Genomic DNA, 21,762 nt, shown 5'->3' on the forward strand with positions numbered 1-21,762 from the left:
CCGGCTTTCTGATTTCTAGTCTGATAGAACATTGCTGATGCTCCATTCTCAGCCTCCGCAACCCCGCCCGGGCTGTGAGGCTCATCTGCTCGCCCACATTTGGGGTAAAGGAAAAGTAGGTGGGGCAGGCCCAGGAGACAGGCGTGAGATGGGGGTCGCAGGAGGCGGCACACACCTCCGTCAACAGTCAGCTCCTTTTGCCCAGGCTGGAAATGGTTTTAACAGGCGGTAAAATTTCATCTTGCGGTGTCAAATTGGGGTCATTTTGGGGTTAGAGTTCTCAGTGTCCGAGAGGAGCTGTCCAGCTGCGTGGGGACTCATTAACTGCAAAAGATCTGTTTCAGTAAAAACAATTCAAAGACAATCAGAAGGCTAAAGACCCTCTACAAATCGCATTTTACAAGTGCCCCAGAACAAATATGTATGCTGAAATCTATTTCTTCAGAATCCCAAGCCGGCTACTTAGCTCTGGAGTGGGGATGGAGGCACTGGATAAAAGAGAGGTGAAAGGGAGGGGACCTGATCGAGTAGGGGCTAATGGAAGGGGGAATCCGGCCTTTCAAATTTAAGGGTCTGTTTTTAATCACCCCTTTCTTATTGGAGCATCCCCAAGACTTCTGAGAACTGCTTCTTTTCTACTTTTCTTTCTTTCTTGTCTCAACATGGAATACTATTATAGGCAACATTTAAGATTTTAAAAGAGTAATTGAATCTCACTATAGTTTCTTTATTTAAAGGGCATTGGCTTTATAGAGAGTAACTTGAAATGAGCATTTATGAAACTACACTCTATTTTAGGTGAATTTGCCCACCTTCCTTAAGCAGCTTCTGTGCCTGATTCTTTTCACTATTTTTTTCTCTAGAAAGTTACAGGTCCTAAGCACAGATAACTCCAAATTATTCAGAACTGTGAGGTCTGAAGTGTTAATCTGTGTATTAAAATCATGGGTTTAAATCCTTTTTGTCTTCTTACAACATTTAGAACAATTGATGCCTTGCTAGAGGAGCAAATAAATCCAACCTTAATCTTATTTATAACTTTAGTTAATGTTTTGAATTGGAGCATTTTGGATTAAGCAGCCCCCCCCCCCAGCACCATAAGGTTAATTTTTATTTGTGGAGGTTCTGTTGGCTGGTTTAGATGAAAGATGTTAATTACTACTTTGATTCAAAAAATTTCTTCAGGTAAAAGGAAAATGCAATTAAAAAATGAGAAGCTAGATGTGAGATGCCTGGGGTTTTAGAATAAAACCAAGCCAGTATTTTAAAGTAAAATATAATTTGAAAGAAGTTTTTTTTCTTGCATTGCTGACCTGAGCAAGTAAAAAGAATCAAAACATTTTATTCTTCCATTCTCTCTTTGGACTCCACCTTGTCGCTAGGTCTTCTCTCTGCATCTGCTTCACTGTTCTTTGGGTTCTGAATGCAACAGTGAATTTTTGTAGCCCAGCTCTTTTCTCCACGCCTCCCAGAGTGTAAATTGTTATTCAAGGAGTTTGACTGCAGCCCTGCAGAAACAGTCCTGAACCCAGCATTGCTGGGACAAAGGCAGAGGGGCTCTCTTCTGCTCCGACCTGCTGGCTGACAGTTGGAATTTTTGATATATATTTTATTTGGTGTTTCCAATATGTGTTTGCCTCTCCCTCCCCACCTCCTTGCAGCCATCTATTACTTTAAAAACATCTCTTCCCTATAAACCTCAGCTCATCCTTGTGAACTGTTTTTGACCTTGCCATCAGTGTAACCAGCAGCTCTGAAAGTTGACTAGGAAGAATTCCACCCGCTTTCTTACCTGTCAACTTTGCTCAGTCTCCTCCAAGCTGGGATCAAGAAAGGGAAGCGGACTTTATGTCTTTGTTTTTTGGTCCTTTCCCCATTTAGGCTTTCTATCATAGCTTTCCCTCCTCCATTAATAACAATAAAGCACCCCACAATTTATCTTCTTAAATAAGATGGGATGGAATCATCGTACTTTCTTTCCTTTTGCCCTGTTATTTCTTATTTCTTCCAGTTTTAGCTGCTTCACTGTCTCCCAGAAGGAGAGTATTTCAATAAATAGCCCTCTAGCGCTATCTGGCGGGGCTCCAAGCGCGACGTGCGCTCGCTCTCGCTGTCTCTGGCTCCTTCCCACTCTCTCTTCCCTCCTCTTTACCTTCCTCTTATTCTTCCTCTCTCCTCTTTCTCTTGTCTCTTCCGCAATCTTGATCCTATCCTCTTTTCTCTCTTCCTGATGCCCCCCTTTCTAGCTCCTACCCTCACGTGCAGCGCAGGCAGCTGGAACGACCCGGTCAGAGGCAGATACCCTCGGATCCAGGTGACGCTCCGGCGAGGGAGCTCTTCTAGGACTCCCACCTTCACCCAATGTGGCTCACACACGTCCTTTGCCTTTGATTCGCATCTTAAAGTTGTTTAATCGTTGCTTAAGCCTCAACGTCTCAGCTGGCGGTGGTCTGGAGGGGCGTGAAGTTTGAAGGAAAGAAATCAGACACTGGAATCCCGGCTAGTGGAGACCAGCTAAGTTTTAGGTCAGGAGGCCGAGCCTCAGTGCGAGTTTGAGGAAGGGTCGGGGCTTCGCGGGGGTGGGAACGGCCATTTGGGAAAGGGCTGGAGTCCCGGCGCCAGCGGCCCCCGCCCGCCGGACCCCTACAGCACAATGGACTGGTCCCGTTCGTATCCTGGGCCTGTCTTGGATTTTTTAAGTTATTATTATTAAATTAGCTTTATCCTCCCTCTCGCACCACTACTACCACACCAAATTTGGAGAGGAGCGGGAAAGAAAAGTAGGAGATCACTAGAAACCCCACAGGGCAAAGAAGAGAAAGCCAGCAGTGTCAGCAGGAACGCACGCTGGAGGGTGCAGTACTCATCAACATCCTCCCTCCTTTCTCGAAGAAATTTGTCTTCTTTCTTATTTGTGGCTTTTTTTTTTTTAAACAGTAGCCTGTAAACCCACAGCGGTTTGTAGAGAGCGGTCACAGGGGGTAGGGGGTGGGGCGGAAGGAGAGAGTCAATTCCGACTGGGTGCTTTAAATTAAAACTCTCTCTCTCCCTCTCTCTCTCTCTCTCTCTCTCTCTCTCTCTCTCTCTCTCTCTCTCTCTCTCTCTCTCTCTCTCTCTCTCTCTCTCTCTCTCACTCGCGCGCGCACACGCACACGCACACACACACACACACACACACACTACATATCCTGAACCTTAGAGAAATCTCCAATACTTTCTTTGAGCAAATCTCTTCCATCTAATCCTTGAAACAGAGGAAAGGATCTAAGGCCTGGGGGAGGGTTAGATTCACTTAACTTTATGATTGCATTTTCCAAAATCTACTCTTGACCCTGCAAAGTAAAAGTGAGGACCATATCCCCAATTCAGACCCAGTCAGTGGCTACTTGAAGTGAGGGGGACCTCAGCCTGCAATGTCTGATCACACAAAGACCTCTTACCAATTCAGAAATCCTCCCCCTCCCCATAATCTGAAAAAAATAGAATAGAAAGGGTGGAGGATGACACAATCGTAGGTTCTGTTCCTCAAGAATTGCCCCCCTCCCACCCTCACACCAAAGGAAGAAAACACAGTTTAGGTGTAATTAATTGAGGGCTGTTATTAGGTCATCATTAGCCAAGGTGCAAATAATTGCAGCCCATTTTTACTTAAAATTGACCAGCCCCAGAGTGATAGATCGATTTGGAGTATAAAAATGATGTATCAAAACATCAATGTCGATTATTTGAAATATTGTAGTCGAATTTTTTTATTGCTTCATCGGTTAAGTGTCTGAAAGTGCAGTGTTCAAACATATATTTATGTTGTCAATACTGTCAGAACTGTCAGTTTTAGTATACCGGATTTGTACTACATTTTGAATTTACTCATTTACATAAAATGCCCACCCTAGGATTCCCCCACCCCTACCCCATCTCTCTTTCCTCTCATCTCTGGAAAATCCGTGTCAGTTTCTTCAAAGGATTCAGCAATCTGTGCCACAGCTGAAGTGTGCACTGCCTCTTTTACTCAATTTTCCACATCGGATTACATGTCTTTTTCACCATTTCTAACTTTCAAAGGGAGTCTTCCTCCCTTCTTCCCAACTCTGCCTAGTCCAACCTTTTCTCCAAAATAGTACTGTAGCACTTGGAAAGCTTCAGGTTTAAATATCCACATCTCAGCTCCAAATAAACCGTTTAGGTAGAAAACGAAAAAACTGGACTTCACTGTACCTCCTTGGCTGCTCTCTTGTAAACCGGGCTTCACTGGGCACAGGATCTCACACGTATTAGGGTCCATCATCAAATTACCTGAAGAATTCAGATCTTCCCGGGAAATATATTTGGAAATAGACTTTTTCTTTCTTTTTCCTTAAAAGCTGTGATAAGAGAAAAAGAAACAATACATATAAATGATCGGCACGTTTTACCTTTAAAAGCTTTTGAACTCAATCGAAAGACACAAGTTGGAAGCAGAATTGACAGTTTTAATTCTACCCATTTTCACCTGGCACGTCAGATCAGAGGCAATCATTTATTTTATGGGGGGTAGATGGGGAAGTCAGATAGAAAGCTTGCATCCGCTGAAGTCTCTATCATAAAAAAATCACAGAGAAATTAAAGACATTTATTGAAACGCAAACATTCTCTCCACATTCTCAGTCTAGACCAATTGAAATTTACAAATTCACGTTCTGCCTAAATTTATGCTTTTTTTTTTTTTCTAGGATTCCCTCCAAGACTGATAGGAAAGAGGGCCACTTCTGGACTAGTTGTGAGGATGTTTCTTTCTATAACACTGAAGCACTTTTTATAAACCTTTTAATGTATTTAAATAAATCTATTTGGACATTAAGAGAAGCTATACATACAAAGATAGCCTGGCTTTATGCCGGCATTCCCAGCATTAGGGAAAAAAAAATCTAACTGAGAAGCTTTTTTCCATAACTAACCATGGCCAAAAAAAAAAAAAAAAAAAGCAAAGCAAAAGAAAGTTTCCTGCGTGCATCTGCATGTCTTCGTGTGCACGTTTATAAACATCTTCCAGTCCGTGTCTGAGTGTTACCTCCCTCCTGCCATACACTCGAAGGCAGAGGCGTCGAGGGATCGCCCCCAGAGAGCTGTGTTTACTTAGGTTTTTTTTTTTTAATCTCTCCGCCATGTATGACAAGTGTTACTTTAAGAAACTCATCAACCTTCTACAGATACTTCCAGTTTTACTGTAATGATCTGCAGAAGAGAACTGCCATCACTTTCTCACATCCCAAGGTGTTGCAGGGACTGAAGAGAAAGGGGAGAGCGGCTGAAACGCTTAATTACAGCGGGGGAGGAGGGGCGCGAGGCCGGACCGAGGGAGGGGGCGTAAGGAAGGTCTTTACTTGGCCAGGTAGTACCTGGAGAAAGCTGCGAATCCTCATCGCGAATATTTGGGAAAGATATGGTTGCCTTTTTTTTTTTTTTTTTTTTTTTTTTTTGGTAATGCCTTTGGGGAGAAGTGATACTCTTCTGTAACAATTAGCTCAGACAATAAAAATAATTGGAAAATCAGTTGGAATTTCTGAGTTTTTAATTACGTTTAATTTTGTGCTAAGCCGTAAAATTACGAATGCCCCTCAATTAAACACTCTCCTCTTGTAAAGCGTTTAACAACAATTATTCCTTAATCAGCCTGAATGTGAGTCACAAATGATGCTTTTCCACATCAAAGGGACGTCCTTCGACGTTACCTTTTAGTCATAAGTAAGAGGATTAATTCCTATAATTAGAGGGATAAATATGTGCATAAATACATCTCTCACTCTCTCCTTTAAAAAAACAAAACAAAACAAAAAACCCAACACTTTCACTCAGTGTGAGACGTAAGACGTGGCCGGCTCTGGTAGGGTAAGTGTTTTTAATTGTCAGCCTCGGCCCGACACCCCTTTGCTGGCGGGCGAATCGAAACGAGGAGAAGCAGGCGCGAAGCACAGAGACCCAGAGGGACACACACCCGCGCACACGTGTACACAGAAATGTACACACGGGTCAGGATGGAGGTCCAATGCTCGCGGACCCAAGACCCCCGCCAATTCCAATGTGATGATCCCAAGACAACAACCCACTCCCCAACCCTGGGCCCTGATCCGCGCTGCAAGAGAGTTCTCTTCCTGTCGGTCCACGGGGCCTGAAGAGCGGGGTCCCTGCCCTAAGCCGAAGCTCCGACTCTTCAGGCTACAAATAAAAATTGAGCATGACCTTTTAAAACTCCTGTGTGAATATCTCATTTACCTAATGACTTTATGTCACCTAGGAAGAAGGTCAATTTCCTCTTAACCTTTCCCCCGCTGCTGCAGTAAGCATTCTTCCCTAATCAATGGTGGCTGGAATAATCAATTCCCATTTTATGATCGCTGACTAACTCAGTCTCTGGGCGGGGTGTGAGCGCGGCGGGGCTCACTCAGGCCGGGACAGAGGTCTCTCTGGGTCCACCCAGCTCCGCCCGGCGCCAAGGGAAGCTGCTCGTTCTTCCGTCGAGTTCAGGGACCTTGGCAAACTTCCCTCCTCCAACCGCCGGCGTGACTTCTGAGTTGTCACTAATCCGAACCTGATATTCACCAGAGCTCCTTCGGTCACCGACAACGCTCCCCGCTGCTGCTAGGCCTCCCACCCGCCCCTCTTCGGCATGTTTTCATTTCTGAGTCTGTAGGCAGGGATTGCCCCGACGCAAAGGAGTGTGTGTGTGTGTGTGTGTCTGTGTGTGTGTGTGTGTGTCTGTGTGTGTGTGTTTTAGTTTCATTTACATTTTAAAAATTATTTTTGCCTTCTTCAGCGAGGATCTCTCAGCTCTTTCACTCTGTCTCAGCCGGCTCACTTTGCATAAACAAAGCAACAACAGAAGCTCAGAGTGGGTGGATTCGTGTGGAAATGAAGTCAACTGGCAGAGTTCTCTCACTTTTCCTATCTTTTTTTTCTTCCCCCCCCTCCCTCTTCCATCTTTCCTTCCTCTTCTCTTCCCTTCCTTCTCCTCCATCTCCCCCCACAGTACTCAGTTACTCTAAAAGATAGGTTATTAGACGCCACTATCCCTATTTCCAGTTCCGGGGGAAATTACCAGGAAAATTACTAAGTCAAAGCTAATTTGAAAGTGACTTTGGGTAAGGTTCCACATTCTTGATCTTTCCAGGGCCTAATATGATCCCCTTTCACCTCTCAATCTGTCATAAAGTAGAAGTTGGCTTTGATCCACACAAGGCTTATTTGTAGAAAGGGCTCTCTTAACACTGGTTCACCACCCATCACTGGAACTTCTTTGCTCTTAGTCTGCTCTAACCCCATTTTCACTTACTACCAAGACAGAATGGAACTGCTGATGATTATCAAGCAATCAAAAAAAGGCAAGGAATCACTTTTCTTGGAGAAGATGTCCTACACTCAGTTTTGTTTTTGTTTTTGTTTAGGTCTTTCAGATTTCTTATGATTAACTGGCTAGTTAAAACCCAGCCCCAAATGGAAATTTTTCTCCTGAGAGTGTTCTCTCAGGTCATGTTGATGGTCTTTGAAGAGGTAATTAAAATGCCCTCTTTTAAAACTCATTCCTCACAGGCAGATATTCTGTTACAATCGAGAAGTCTGTCAAACAATCAAAACAAAAATGTAAATATTCTACTTTAGAAGGTGGAATAAAGATAAATTGCTTACTCTGATGTAAAAAACAAACTAGAAAGGCCTCTGAGTTCAAGGTGAAGCATTTCTGAGTCAAAACACTCCCTGTTCACCCACAGCAGCCTCCTTAGTTCCTGTAAGTAATAGAGATGGCTGACAACTCACCACTCCAGCCTGTCAGAAACTCCACGTTCCTTCCATTCTTGCCTTGGGCCTGAAGGCTCTAGAATTGTGACCTCTGAGAGGCAGTTGGAACAGGCCAGGTGCAGGATCTGACCTGGGATGGGGCCAGGCCAAGTTCCCCGTATTTTTATTTCCCTCCTTGCTTCATACCAGGAAGTAATTTGCAACTCTAGTTGAATTGGATTCTGGATTTAAATGGGTGTTGAGGGTTGGTGCAGCCCTGAGTTAACAGTTTATAACAGCCTGGCTTTTAGAGAATTTGTTTCATATTCCCAACAACTGAATTGCAGACGTTCCGGGACTGCAACCTGTTTGTAAGTCATGAAGCACTTGTGCAGGAAGAGTTCCCCATCGCTAGGAGCCCTGAGTGGGACTTTTATCTCTATTTGACAGAGGAGCAGACAGATTGGGGATGGGCCCCTTGACCTCAGATAATTAGCACAGTCTTCCTTCTTAAGCAAATTTAATTCTCACACAAGGAGTAATTAACCACCTCTGACTACTCACTCACTCTATGAGAATTTCCTTTTCTTATCTTAAGGGCCCTTGCAGGGATATTGAATAATATGTTAAACATTAGTTTTTAGTTTCACTTCAATTACACATCTTGCATTCTGCTCACTCCTTCCACAGTCGATGGAACACACTTAGCATAGTCTTAGGCTGTGTTCTAATTCTAGCATTTCAACTAGGAAATCCAGTCATCAGTTTACTTTCCTCTCCAGTCCCCACGCCACACACTAGACTACTCATTGGACGAGGAAAATTCTTTAATTGTGCTTAATTTGGAGAACGTGTCAGAAGAAATACATCTTCTTAATAATCAAAAATCTTATTCTCTCCCTTTGACTTTCTAACAACTTTGTCCCTAGCATGTCTCACTGAGGGTTATAAGTTAAAATTACATGTCAGGATATAAACCATGAGTACAGGAACAGGAAGAAGGACCACACAGACCACTAGCTTTTCAAGGGTGACTGAGGTCTCTGCAAGGCTGATATTCTAAATGGAAAGACATCTCTTTCAAGCATCTCTAAGGGATAGAGTTGAATTAGATCACTTCCGATGTGCTTTCTAATCCTGAAAGGACAAAAAGGAACTCCCCAGCTGAGGAGCAGTCAGGAGCTCAGTCTTTGGAGTCTGACAGGAAGGGGATGAATCTTGGTTCAGTCTTAAGCTAACTGTGTAATCTCAAGAAATTTAACCTCTTTGAACCTCAGTAACCTCAGGTACAAAATCAGGATTTTGTACTTAATATTACTGGATATCTGCTGTTAGCCCCTCCAGACCCACTAGTTACTTTTCCCACCTGGCTCTGTGATCCTGGAGGCGCATATGGATGGTTTCAGACTGTTACCTTGGCCTTTGCTTCCTGTTGGGTTTGCTCAGAATGGGTAGAGTGAGGTCTGAGTTTCGATTTCCAGGGTGGGCTGGCTGCATCTCAGCCAGGGCTCAAGCAGCCCTCTTCACAGACCTCTCTCTCTGGGTTCAGGTAACCACTTCCCTCTCCATTTCCAGCCTTGGTACACTGCACCATCCCTTGTGGTTTCCTAACACTTTGCTCACACCTTTTTAATATAGTTTCTTTATAAAGTCCTCCTCAAATTACCCAATTTGATATGCACCATCTGTTTCCTGCTGGACCCTGACTGATATACCTAATAAACTTGTTTGGAAGATTAAAATTAAATGAGATAATGTATATATATATAGCACAAACCACAATGCCTTACATATAGTAAAAGCTTAATAAATAGAACTTTCAGTTTTCTTTTTACAGTTATTATCTGCAGCCCCCTCATTTTATTTATGAGGAAAAGGAGGCCCCAAGTGGTTAAAGTACTAATTCAAAGTCTAATTAACTCAAGACAGTAACAACCGGGGACCAAGTCCCCGGACTATCAGCTCTCAGTTCATTGCTCTTTCTACAGCAGCTTGTCGAGCAAAACAGATGGGGGAGGAGGGAAATCCTTTTGTCATAGATGTTGGAAAAAAGGTTAGATGGGTTATAGGTAGAGGTGCAGGAGGTAAAAAGCATCTTTCCACATAGCATTGGATTTGTCTCTGCTAAATTATTACTGAAATAAAGTATGATGTTGTGCGTTGAAATCCAGTGATTTCACTAAGACTGAAATAGGTATGTTACAGGAGGAGCAATATATGATTGACAGGTTAAAAACAAATTTACAAACACATAATTGGAAGTTTTACCAGGAGGCATCATTATGTTTCTAAGACCTATAGGGTATACCAGAATTAATTTTTAAAGAAAGGCTGATTTTGGGATTAGCAGTGCTCATTGAGTATGAACTTTATAATGCTTTAATATTGTACTGTGCTATGAACTCACGTGCACCCAGGACACCAAATTCTCGCCCACAGACACTCTACAACTTGATTATAGTAACAACGTGATGGAAATAATTTAATAATTAATTCCTTCTTTCTTTCAGTCATTCAGATAAATATTTATTGTGCTTGTATATTCTCCAAAAAACTCTCTGGGCATTAACATTTAAAGATTAATTAAATATATTCTCTACTTCAATGGGTTCACATAGTGAAAGGTAGGTGTATCAACAGATTTTGGCATGGACAAATGTAAAAATATGCCTAGGCTACTGTGGGAGCCTTGAAGAGGCTAAGTGGAGTAGAGCACATTGAGAGAAAGGAGCTTTCCTCGGTCACAATTGAGTCTTAGCAAACAGAATTTTGTCTCAGTCCAATTACATGCTATCCTTTCAGATCCTTCCAAATTATTGATGATATCAGTTTATTAATATTTACTTCTTACTAATATAAATATTAGTAACAAAACCAAAAAACATATGTAGTATTGTATTACACTTTACTATGGCAGGTTGGCCAAAGGATATACGAAGTATATGTGGAAACTTAGAAAAATTTAAATAATATTTCTCTGGGTGAGTAGTGTATGACAGAAGAGGGATACATTTAAAAGCTGATATTTTCCACAGACTTCTTAGGAAATGTTACTTTCACAGAAGATTGTTTAAATTTATTTTGCCAATTAGGCCCTATTTATATAATGAGTTAGGTCAGACTTCTTTGAGGTATAAACATACACTTTGAAAAATGAGTTGGAACCTATGCATGGAGAAGAAACATACAAGGAAGGCCATTTATTCCAGAACCCAAGATGCATTCATACAATTGGATAGATTAATAAATGCAACACAACTTAAAACAGGTTGTTTCTACATGTTCATCTCAAAATTGGTCATTGCATCTCAGTTTTAATGGGTAAACATGATGCCTAAGCACAATTTACTTTACCACAGTAAAGCTGCTGAATACTTGTGTCTCTTTTTGAAGTCCAAACTAAAAACATATAACTCTGCTTGATTCTCCTTCAAGCTATTTTTATCTACTGACCCTGATCAACTTCATTTAGTTTACTCTTTTTTTCTGTCCACCCAACATTAAAATGAATTCCTGTTCACATTATGTGTGTGTGTGTACCTATGTATGTCCATATGTATACATATCTCCATTTTAGCATCTACAATTACAGCTACACTTGGAACTTAAACTTACTTTCAAGATCTCAAGTGTAGAGATTTGCTTTTTATTTCTTATCAGATCTTTATCCTCTATTGAAACAAACAAGTTTGTCTTCATTATGACCCTCATTGTGACTTCTGGTTTCTTGATCATTTTCTGCCACTCGGTTAGTCACATCTTGATTTACTTGCTCCTCCACTCAGTTTAAGCACTAAGAAATCTTTAAAAATGTATCTTAATTTTTTATGTTAAAAAGTAGTATATACTCATTAAAGACAATTTGACAATGTGGAAAAATGGGTAAAAGAAAAAAATCACCCACAGACAAAAGTATCCAGACATAGTCGCTGTCAAATTTTTATTATATTTCTTTGCATTTTTTTCTATACATGGTTCCTTTTATGTAGTTGTAATTGTACTTTGTATTAAATTGCATCCTGGTAAAGCTTTCAGGTTTTGTGTGACCATCAATCTAGGTGTCATCAATTAAATTAAGTATCATGATTCATTTTCCATTACACTATTATTGGGCACTAATGTTTTTTCATTTTTTTTATGTATAATTCTGTAATGAGCAATTTTTGTGCATAAAGGCTTTTTAAAATTCAGGAATATTTTCTTAGAATGGATTCCTGGACATAGATTGAAGGGTGTGAGTGTATTTAAAGTTAAAATCCAAAGCCTGTAGTCCTCTTTGAACTTTTTGTCATGACCTCCATGACAATCTCCATCTTAATCATTTTCTGTTTCTCTGGCTGGATAATCAACTTTGGAGGGAAGAAGTCCTGAATACATACACTTCATACTTGTGGTCTGAATGTCAGTTGGCTTCCTGAAGCTAAGATTATTCTTATTAGAAAAACAAAGAGTTTATACTGTATAGCACAGGGAACCATATTCAATATCCTGTAGCAACCTATGGTGAAGGAGAATATGAGAAGGAATGCATGTATGTGACTGAAACATTGTGCTGTACGCCAGAAATTGACACAACATTGTAAACTGACTGTACTTCAATAAAAATATATTAAAAAATGACTCTTCTACCCATTTTCTGGGGTGAATCCTTCTTTTGACAATAACTGATTTGCTCCTCTAATCCCCCGTCCCTTTCTCTTTGCTGCCTTTTCCTCTCATTTCCTACTTTTCTCCTTTCTACAAACTACTCAGAAGCCCCAGAGTACTCTCACCCCTCTCATTCTCAAGTGATTTCACTTCCTCCTTCACCAAAACTGAGAATTTCTGGCATGAGCTTTGTAATACTCTCTCTTTTCGGTTGTTTCCTATTTGATTGGTCATAACATCACTCTGCTTTTAAAAAAAGACCACTTAGTGTCACTTTACTTCTATGTTTAGTAAAATATTTGTGACTTACAAAAGCATATATGTAACATATTTGGCTGTTACAAAGTATAATAAGAAAAGGAACATGTGGAGGGGGTAGGGTATAGCTCACGTGGTAGAGTGCATGCTTAACATACGCAAGGTCCCAGGTTCAATCTCCGTACCTCCTCTAAAACTAAATAAGTAAATCTAATTACCTACCCCTAAAAATAAAATAAAATAAAATAAAAAAGAAAAGGAAAGGAACATGTGTGAACCAGCCACCCAACTTAAGAAAAGAGGAACCATATTTTCAAGTGTTCCTTCCCTTTCATCCTTCTGCTTCTTCTTGAGGTAACTACCATCCTGAATTTTTAAAAAACACTTTTTTGTGTGCATGTATTCCTGATCTATATATCTATTTTCTATAACCTATATAAATCATATATAATAGAGCATTATTAATATATTATATATATCAACCTCTCTTTATATACTATATATTGATGTACTATATATTGACATGAATATATATATATTTCTAAATAATATATTGTTTCATTGTGCTTTTTAAAAAATAAAAATGGTATCACACTCAGTGTAGTCTTTCTGGATTCTTTTTTTTCATTCAAGATTGCACTTTTAAGATTAATTTTTTTATGTGTTCATTGCTTTTTATTTCTGTTTGATATTCCATTGTGTAAATATAACACAAATTACTTATCTTTCCTTCTTTGAGTTGTTACCATTTTTGTTGTTGTTGTTGCTATTATAAAGAGTTCCGTTGGAAGTATTCTGGTATGTGTCTCTTGATGTTTACCCGCTAAGAATTTTCTCTATTTAGAGTATAAACCTAGGAGTGAATTGTCAGATTGTTTAGTAGACAAAAGTTCAACTTTGCAAGATAACATGAATTATTTTCCAGGGATTATACTGATTTACACTCCTGCTCGCTGTGTGTAAGATATCCTAGTGGTCCACATCCTCTCTAATACTTGGTTCTTTTATCTTTTTCTTCTTGTCCCCTTCTTCCTCCACCTCCTTCTTTTCCAACTTGGTGGGTATAAAAAGGGATTTCACTTTAGTTTTTAACATGTATTTTCCGAATCACTAATAAGGCTGAGCCTCTACTCTTTACTCATTTCCTCTTCCGTGATGTACCTCTCTATGTATTGCCTTCATTTTTCTATTGCATTTTTGGGCTTTTTATTAATAACTTTATGAGTTCTATATCTCAAATATCTTCTTCCAATTTGTGGTTTGTTTTTTCATCTTATTTGAAATGTGTTTTGATGAACAGAAGTTTTAAATTTTATTGTAGTTTAATTTACCAATATTTTCTTTTATGGGTTGTGCTTTTTGTGTCTTGTGTGTAAAAGATTCTTTCATATCCTAAAGTTATAAAGATGTCTTTCTGTGAAATTCTTTAATAAACTTGATTGGTTTTCTTTTTGTACTTAATTCTCTAACCAACAAGGGAATTTAGTTTTGTGTGCGGGAGTGAGGGAAGAATCCATTTTCATTTTCTTTATATGGAACCCACATCCCAACTCCATTGCCTCCCCAGAGATCTTCAGTCTATCTCTCTCATATATCAGTTTGTCTATAAATTCTTTGGGCCTTCAATGTAGATAATAATACAGTCTGCAGAAAGTACAGTTATATTTTCCCCTTTCCAGTCCTGTGACTTCCTTTCTTTCCCCTTCCTTTTGTTCTACCTTCTCTTCTCTCCTTCCCCTCCTCCTCCTCCTCGTCTACCTTCTCCTCCTTTTTTTTTTTCTTTCTTCTTGGTCTTATTGCTTTTTCTAGCCCCAGATCTCCAGGGCAATGTTGAAACTAAGCATTCTTAAATAGTGGGCATCATTATCTCTTTTCTAATTTAAAAGAGTGTTTCTAGCATTTCTCCATTAAGAATGTTGTTTACTCGGGGGAGGGTATAGCTCAGTGGTAGAGCGTGTGCTTAGCATACACGGGTCCTGGGTTCAATCCCCAGTACCTCCATTAAAATAAATCTATGAATAAACTTAATTATTGCTGCCCACCCCAAACAAAACCAAAAAAGAAAGAATGCTGTTTACTGTAGTTAATTGATAATAATCTTCATCAGATTAAGGAAAAATTACCCCTCATGCCTAGGTTTCTAGGAGGTTTTGTTTTTTTTTTAATAACTGCATGTTAAATTTTGTTAAATGGTGTTTCTATAACATGATCATTTTTTCCCCTCTACTCTGTTATTGTGGGACACTTCATTTATAATTTTTCTAACATTAAACTACTCTTATATCTTTGGACTATATCCAAGCTGATCATCATATTGTCTTTGTTGTACACAGCCAGGTTTAGATTAACAACATTTTCTTTATGATTTTTGAATTTCTATTGGTGCTAGAAAATGGCCTGCAATTCTCCTTTTTTTCTTTTTTCTTTTTTTCCCCTGCATTTGTTATCATCTTTGCCTATTCTTAGTGATAAGGTTACACTGGCTTCATATAGTTAATTAGAATTAGGGGGAATGTCCACATTTTTATTCTTTAGATAAATTAATATATCATTGAAATGATCTGTTTCTTTAAAAATTGAAAGGGTTTACTCTAAAATAATATTGGTTTTCCTTTAAAAAATGATTTTTAATTCCTGATTAAATTTCTTTAATAATTATTACATGAAAATTCAGATCTATGACATCTTTTTGAGTCAGGTTTGGTAAGTTATTTTATATAAATTTATCAATATCACCTAAGTTGTCAAACTTATTGCATAAGGATGTATATTAGCCTTTTCATACCACACTTTTGGTGTCTGTTATATCTGTATACATATTCACTTTTTTATTATTACTTTTTTATGACTAATAGGGTTCTATTGTGCTTTTTCACATTTTGCAAGTTGGATGCTTAGATGGCCCTAATGACCATAAGCACAGGAGAGAAGGTATCATGGACAGGTTACTTGGATATAATCTCATGCTGTTGTTTTCCTGTTGATCTTTGATCTCAGGGATTCTATGTATTGTTTCACTTATGATTGATTTTTAGCTGGCTATTAAGTATTTATTAAAAAAGAAATCAGTGATTCTCTTTAAGAATCTTATTTCAACTTTGAATTAAACAAAAAGTTTTAAACTAGAGACACCAACCCACTATGATGAGATCTGAAGTTTTACTTTGAATAACTTGATTTCTAAATACCAGGTTTTTTTTTTCCTGTGTGTGTGTAATTATTTTGTCACAATGATTTATGAAATTCACATATGCATGCAAGATCAACAAAATATGAATCTATGAAAGAGTGTTTTATGGCCTTGTTAGTTCTTGAACCAGTATTTGGAAATATATGATTAATATAATTATTTTCACTTTAGAGTTAGGAAAGTGGAGACACTGAAAGATAATTTTTAAGGTATCACAACAAATTAAGGTAAGAACTTGAATGAATTTACTGATGTGTTCCTAATCTAGATTTTTGAAAATCTTCCATTAAAACTTCCTATGTTTATAATTAGCCAAGGTGTCTCCATTGTTGGTTTCTTGGATTGATATTTGTCACATAGACAAATGGAGCTTTTCATTCAGGGGCTGTAAATGCACTGCTGTGTGACCAGTGGCAAGGACACAGTCACAATGGCCACCAGTGTCAGTTGATCAAGTACCAGCATAGGGAGGGCCAATAAGAAAACCACATTTAAAGAAATATCTTTAATACTTCTAGTTATCAGAAACACAAAAAAGGATGTTTCCTTATATGCCATAAAGAAATCTACAGCAAGATAGGCCAGTGTCTTGACATTCTGTATCTTAAAATACAAAAGGTAGTGTTTTTAAATAACCATAAAGCTGAGAGATAATGTATTAGACACTCACAGAGATAAATTAAGCAACAAAAGGTGGCCCCAGATTAAAATGAGTAATATATTCATTTATACATCTTTTAAGAGTGACTTTATATGAAAGGCACAGTGGTGTATGTATGGTGGAGGTGATGCTGGCCTGAGAGTTAAAGGATTTGCTTCCAGCACTGTGACCCTCGGCACGTCTCTGGCATTATCTGTGGCTGGCCCTTTAGATAATATCTAAGGATGTCTCCAGATCTGTGGTTCTATATAATCTAGGGCAATAGAGAATTATACCTGGTTTCTCCTCTCCCTGTCTATTCAAAGGAGTACTGGAAGTATAATGCTGAGAGCTTCTGATAAGATTAAATCATGGATAGCTTGGGGCAGAAGGGGTGGGAAGGGAGGTAGAGAAAGACTGAATTGATTTAGTACCATAAACAGTTTATTGCTTAATTTTTAGTTGGGAATCGCCCATTTTGATTTTATAACTCACTGCCTTGGTTCCTCAGAACTCAAGCAAACTGGATTTATCCTTCTGATAGAGATGCCAAGTCAAATGCCTTTAAGCTTTTTATCATTAGGTTAGGTATCCCAAGTTAAATTGGCTAGCTAGAATTAGGAACATAAAACAAATTATAAAATAATTTTCACTTAGGTTTTGTGCCTTTGGATTAGACACATGTGGTAGAATTACTTCGGGTTATTTCCTAGAAGGCAAAGAATGTAAGGTTCAGGGTACATTTTTGAGCATTAAAATTCTGCAAGCTGTGAGTATGAGAGGAGGTTACAAAAGCAAGCCAGAGGTGGCACCCTTGCCTTGAATTCTACTGCAAAAGCAAAAAGAGCACATTGTGGGTTCTGCTGGTTATTTAGGAGACTGGAGAAGTCCTGGAGGATTCACTCTGAATCTTTTTTCCGTTAACAGAAAAAAAGTCATTGTGAAGATGTGTCTGGGACACCAACTTGGAAAAGGCAGGAGGGATTATAGCGTGTTTACATGCTCCTGCAAACTCGGGCACTGGACTGCTCTGCTCTGTGCGTGAGGGTCGTGCTATGAGTTAATATGTAAATTACGTTGTTTTTGGCTGCCTCTCTAAATCAGTTAGAACATTTTTGGTTGCAAGTAACAGAAAACCCAATTCAGACTGGCTTAAGCAATGGAGGAATAAAGCAATGCCTTTGGCAAGAGGTGAGGGAGGCTCTATCTCTCTTTCCCTTCAACTCTTTTGGCTCCGCTCTCTTATGGGCATCACCTTTATCCTCAGGCAGATAACCAGATGGCCTCAGCAGTTCTGAGCCTCCTCTTCCTGTTTCTCTTTCTTTGGGTATTGTTGGAGGAAGATGGGTGCAAAAATTTTGAGAAGGCCCTGGCCAACTTCCCTTCATATCTCATCTGCACATCTTTGACTTTAACCAGGTGTCCTGAAACAACCACTGGTTAGAGGGAGGACCCAGTCCTGGAGGCAGGAGCAAACACTTTAACTGGGTTACTTGGAGGGGAGCATAGGTGAACTTCTGAGAGACATGTTTTTCTCTGTTTAAAACACAACTGACTAGAAACAAGGTACAACTATCAGCAAACACTGGGCTTCCAGAACAGCTCCTCAACACTGAGCACGGACCAGCTGCTGGCCAGGGTGGTAAGCACTATATCTGACAGCTCCCATTTAATTGTCATAACAAGCTAAGGTAGGTACTATAATTGCCCCCATTTCCTAGATGAGAAGATTAAGCCTCTCAGAGATTAGACACTTGCTCTGATTCACACAGTTAGTAGTAGGATCAAAGCACATAGTGCTAGAATCCTTGTTCCTAACAGTTTTCTATTTTCCAGAGCAGAGTCCTCTGATCATGGATCAGAGATCAGGCTGTAATAAACCTTTTAGTTATAGGAACAACAATAGCACCCTGTTGAGAGAGTTCTCTCGTAGCTTTGGGTAGTATATCACGGGGGTCCAGGGAATCTGTGATGTTAGGTTTTCAAAATGAAGGAAATAACAATGTTATCGCTACCATAAAGAAAATGATAAAGTTGGGGAAATTATACACTTTTTTAGACAAAGGACATTTATTTAAATACACATAAACAATCAAATATTATGGCAACAAAACATTTCTCCAGTAATTAAAAAACTGTTTTTCTAACTAAAAAAAATGACTACAAAAGAGATTAGAAAAAAATTTAGAGGCTTTTGGAAGGAGAGTATATTACCTGAGGGAATATGTACAGTTGAGGGACAATGAGAAATTTGTAAAAAGAAAAATATGCTGTCGGCCAGATAGAATGGACCAAGACCTGAGGCCAACCTTTAGGCAGACTCATTTAGTGAGCGTGGAGACAACATTACTGTGTGATGGAAGGCTAGCGGTGACCAGTGACTTCTTTATAGCTTAAAAGGTAGTTTAGAAATTGAACATGATGCAAATCAAGGGAACACCAGCTATTGCATTAAAAATGTTATTAACTATCTTTCTATTTTAGCTACTGGCATGAAAAGATAAATATTTGAAAATGTTTTTCTTTTTTTTTTTTGGCAAAGTAGGGCATTTAGTTGTTTGGATGTTCTTAGAAATCACAACTGAGTCCAGAAATCAATTACAAAAGAGATGTTTTTACTCCTCTTTTTTTCCCTATGACACTTTCCATTTGTCCCTGAACAGGTTTTGCAAGAAGCAACTCTGCCCATTCCATAGGCAGGTGGCTCCCTGCTCTGCTGTTGTGGACCTTCAATCACTAGTGACATGCCTGCAATCCACAAAGTCCTGGGTGCCTCTTTTAGCTATCATCATCTGAAAGACATCTAAAAGGGTTTTTTAGTGCTTGAAAGCATTAGATTTCATTTCTTGCATTCCACAATGTAAGTGGAAAAGTTGATCCACACTGACATGAAGGGCTCAATTCTGCATGAACTTTTTGTTTTTCTACCAGAAATAATCCTTTCTTTCTTTTTTTTTTGTAAGGCACAAGATCATCTAAAAATTGTTGACTCTTTCCTAGACACACACAGCCCAGCCAAACTAAACCCATCTCACTAAAACTGACATCAACCAGCAAAAGTATGGCTATTTTAATACCAGAGACATGTTTGCAGAATAACTAAACTTGCTAAGTAAGCAAAATATAGAGATGGTGTGCTGAGATCAAGAAGAGTCAATCATAACCACCCCTGTTGTTTTTAAATAGACTTACTATACTTTTAAAGGAGTATTATTTCAAGAAAACAATCCACAAATAAACACAAAACAAAAGGGCAAATGTAGAGACATATTGCAAGTAAGCATGCATACCAAAAAGGTAAGTGCAAATTAGTTTTGAATATTCATGAGTCACAAATCATTGACAGTTTGAAATAATGCAAAACAGCTTTATAAATGAGGTTAAGGCAAGGGACATCAAAGAAATGCATCGCTAAATCAATAGCAATTTGATTGTGCATATACTTGTAAATTGCGGTTACAATTTTTGTGACATGGGAGAAAACATACTGTGTATCTGATGAAGAAGGAAGACACATAAATGTTTCTTTTGTATTTTATATTTTCTCAATTCATCATGCACTTGGAGGACAGCCAGGTAGAAAGTGGTTGGACAGCATGTTCCCGACCCCACCCCGCAAGACAGTTTCTTTTTCAGAGACAGTTTCAGACTGTGTCTAAAGTGCCCTTGCTAAACAGAATTCAATATACAACAATTCCTATAGAGTTGCTTTCTGAAAAAAAGACTATTATTTAGCATACATGACTAGAGAATGGCTCCACTTAAAACCCTTCATGGCAAAATCATTTCTATTGGAGACCATATCACTTTAATGACTGTTTTTCTATTTGGAAGGAAGCAGATGAATTCAAAGTATAAGAATATTTTGAAATAATTTGAAGTGTAAAATATAGGCAACCTTGCAACTTAAATAAAAATGTTTTAGTTTTCTTCGGCAAGTAACTTTGTAAATAATTTGCTATTGGTTCTTTTGTACCGGTGGCTTTTGGGGATGTGTGTGTGTGTGTGGTGTGTGGTGTGTGTGTGTGTGCATGCATCTGCACAGGTATATAAAGGAGTATTTGAAATGGTAGGACTTACAAATTAAAGAATTGTTTAGGCCCTGCCTTAAAGCAGAAATGTTTCCAATTAATTTTTCTCTAAAGTTTCTACTGGGGTTACTATCTATAAATTATGAAGTATTTCTCCAAGATGCTCTCCTCTGCCAGCCTCTTTACTGTGTTCTGTGTGCTTTTTAGGATGATTGATGACATCATGTGAAAATTGTGGCACACAATATCACTAATTTTGGAAGAAGCTGGGGGACTGTGGTCTGTTTAGAAAATTAATCTATATCTTCTTGCTGGGCCATGCTCTCAGGCAGACATTGAGATTGCAGGGGTGAAATCCAGATGTGGTATAATTAGAAAGAGAGAATTTTGCATTGTCTCCAATTCCCTGCTCTGTCAGGAAAGAAGGTAAGATGACTTCTGTACTAGTAATAATCAAGAGTATCCATAACTTTCAAAAACAATGGGCTCGGTAATTTTTAAAGTCTTTATGTGAAGTCTGCAATCATCATTTGTCAGTTTTGATTCAGCTCAAGCTTAGCATTATATTTGTAAACCAAACCTTGCTATTTTGGTTCTATAGCTAAAAATTTCCTGACTCACAGAAGTTTTTACCTCATTTGATCTTAATAAGCAAGTAACTATTATTCCTTTCTGCAAATGTTTTGCCATCTTTTAGTGTGAGACTATTTAAATTATTTACATTTCTTTTAAATTGTTTAGCTAAAATATTTTATTGAGTGATTGCCAGCAGTAAGGGTCCACATAAACAAACGCCATTTTTTCTCTATTGTAGTTCCATTTATTTAGTTCCTCTATATAGTTCTAACATTATTTTAGTTCCATTAGGTCAAAGTTACTAAACTTTCTTGGCAAGGAGGATAATTTACAACACTTATATATTTGATTATTTTAAATTCTTCTTCATATATGTGTGTGTATACAAATATATATACACAAAATATATGTATACACACATAAAATCACTTAATCTCTAAATTAAAACATATATGTCTGACTCGCCAAGGAATCTCAACATTTTGTTCTCCTTCCTCACCATCTATGAGATGAGAAAAAGTCATTTGGGTTCTTTATTTTCCTGCCTTTTTAAACTAGAGGAGATAATACATCAGACTTTGATTTCTATGGCAGGAAAGTGCCTGACTAGCCAATGCCATCACTGGGATGAATTTCTTCAACCATCTCCCTTGTCTAAGATCAGGAAGTTA

The 21,762-nt window shown here is 38.6% G+C and overlaps 1 long non-coding RNA gene across 1 annotated transcript; it reads right to left on the reverse strand.

Moving 5' to 3' along the window:
• Positions 1–7,953, reverse strand: LOC123619692 (uncharacterized). The gene is made up of 3 exons (XR_006728356.2): positions 7,789–7,953; positions 4,216–4,361; positions 1–335 (listed from the first exon to the last, which is right to left on the reverse strand). It is a non-coding gene; the product is annotated as an uncharacterized LOC123619692 (long non-coding RNA).
• Positions 7,954–21,762: the final 13,809 nt, after the last annotated feature.

Source organism: Camelus bactrianus, chromosome 6, assembly GCF_048773025.1.
Source record: "Camelus bactrianus isolate YW-2024 breed Bactrian camel chromosome 6, ASM4877302v1, whole genome shotgun sequence".
In the NCBI taxonomy this organism is placed as follows: domain Eukaryota; kingdom Metazoa; phylum Chordata; class Mammalia; order Artiodactyla; family Camelidae; genus Camelus; species Camelus bactrianus.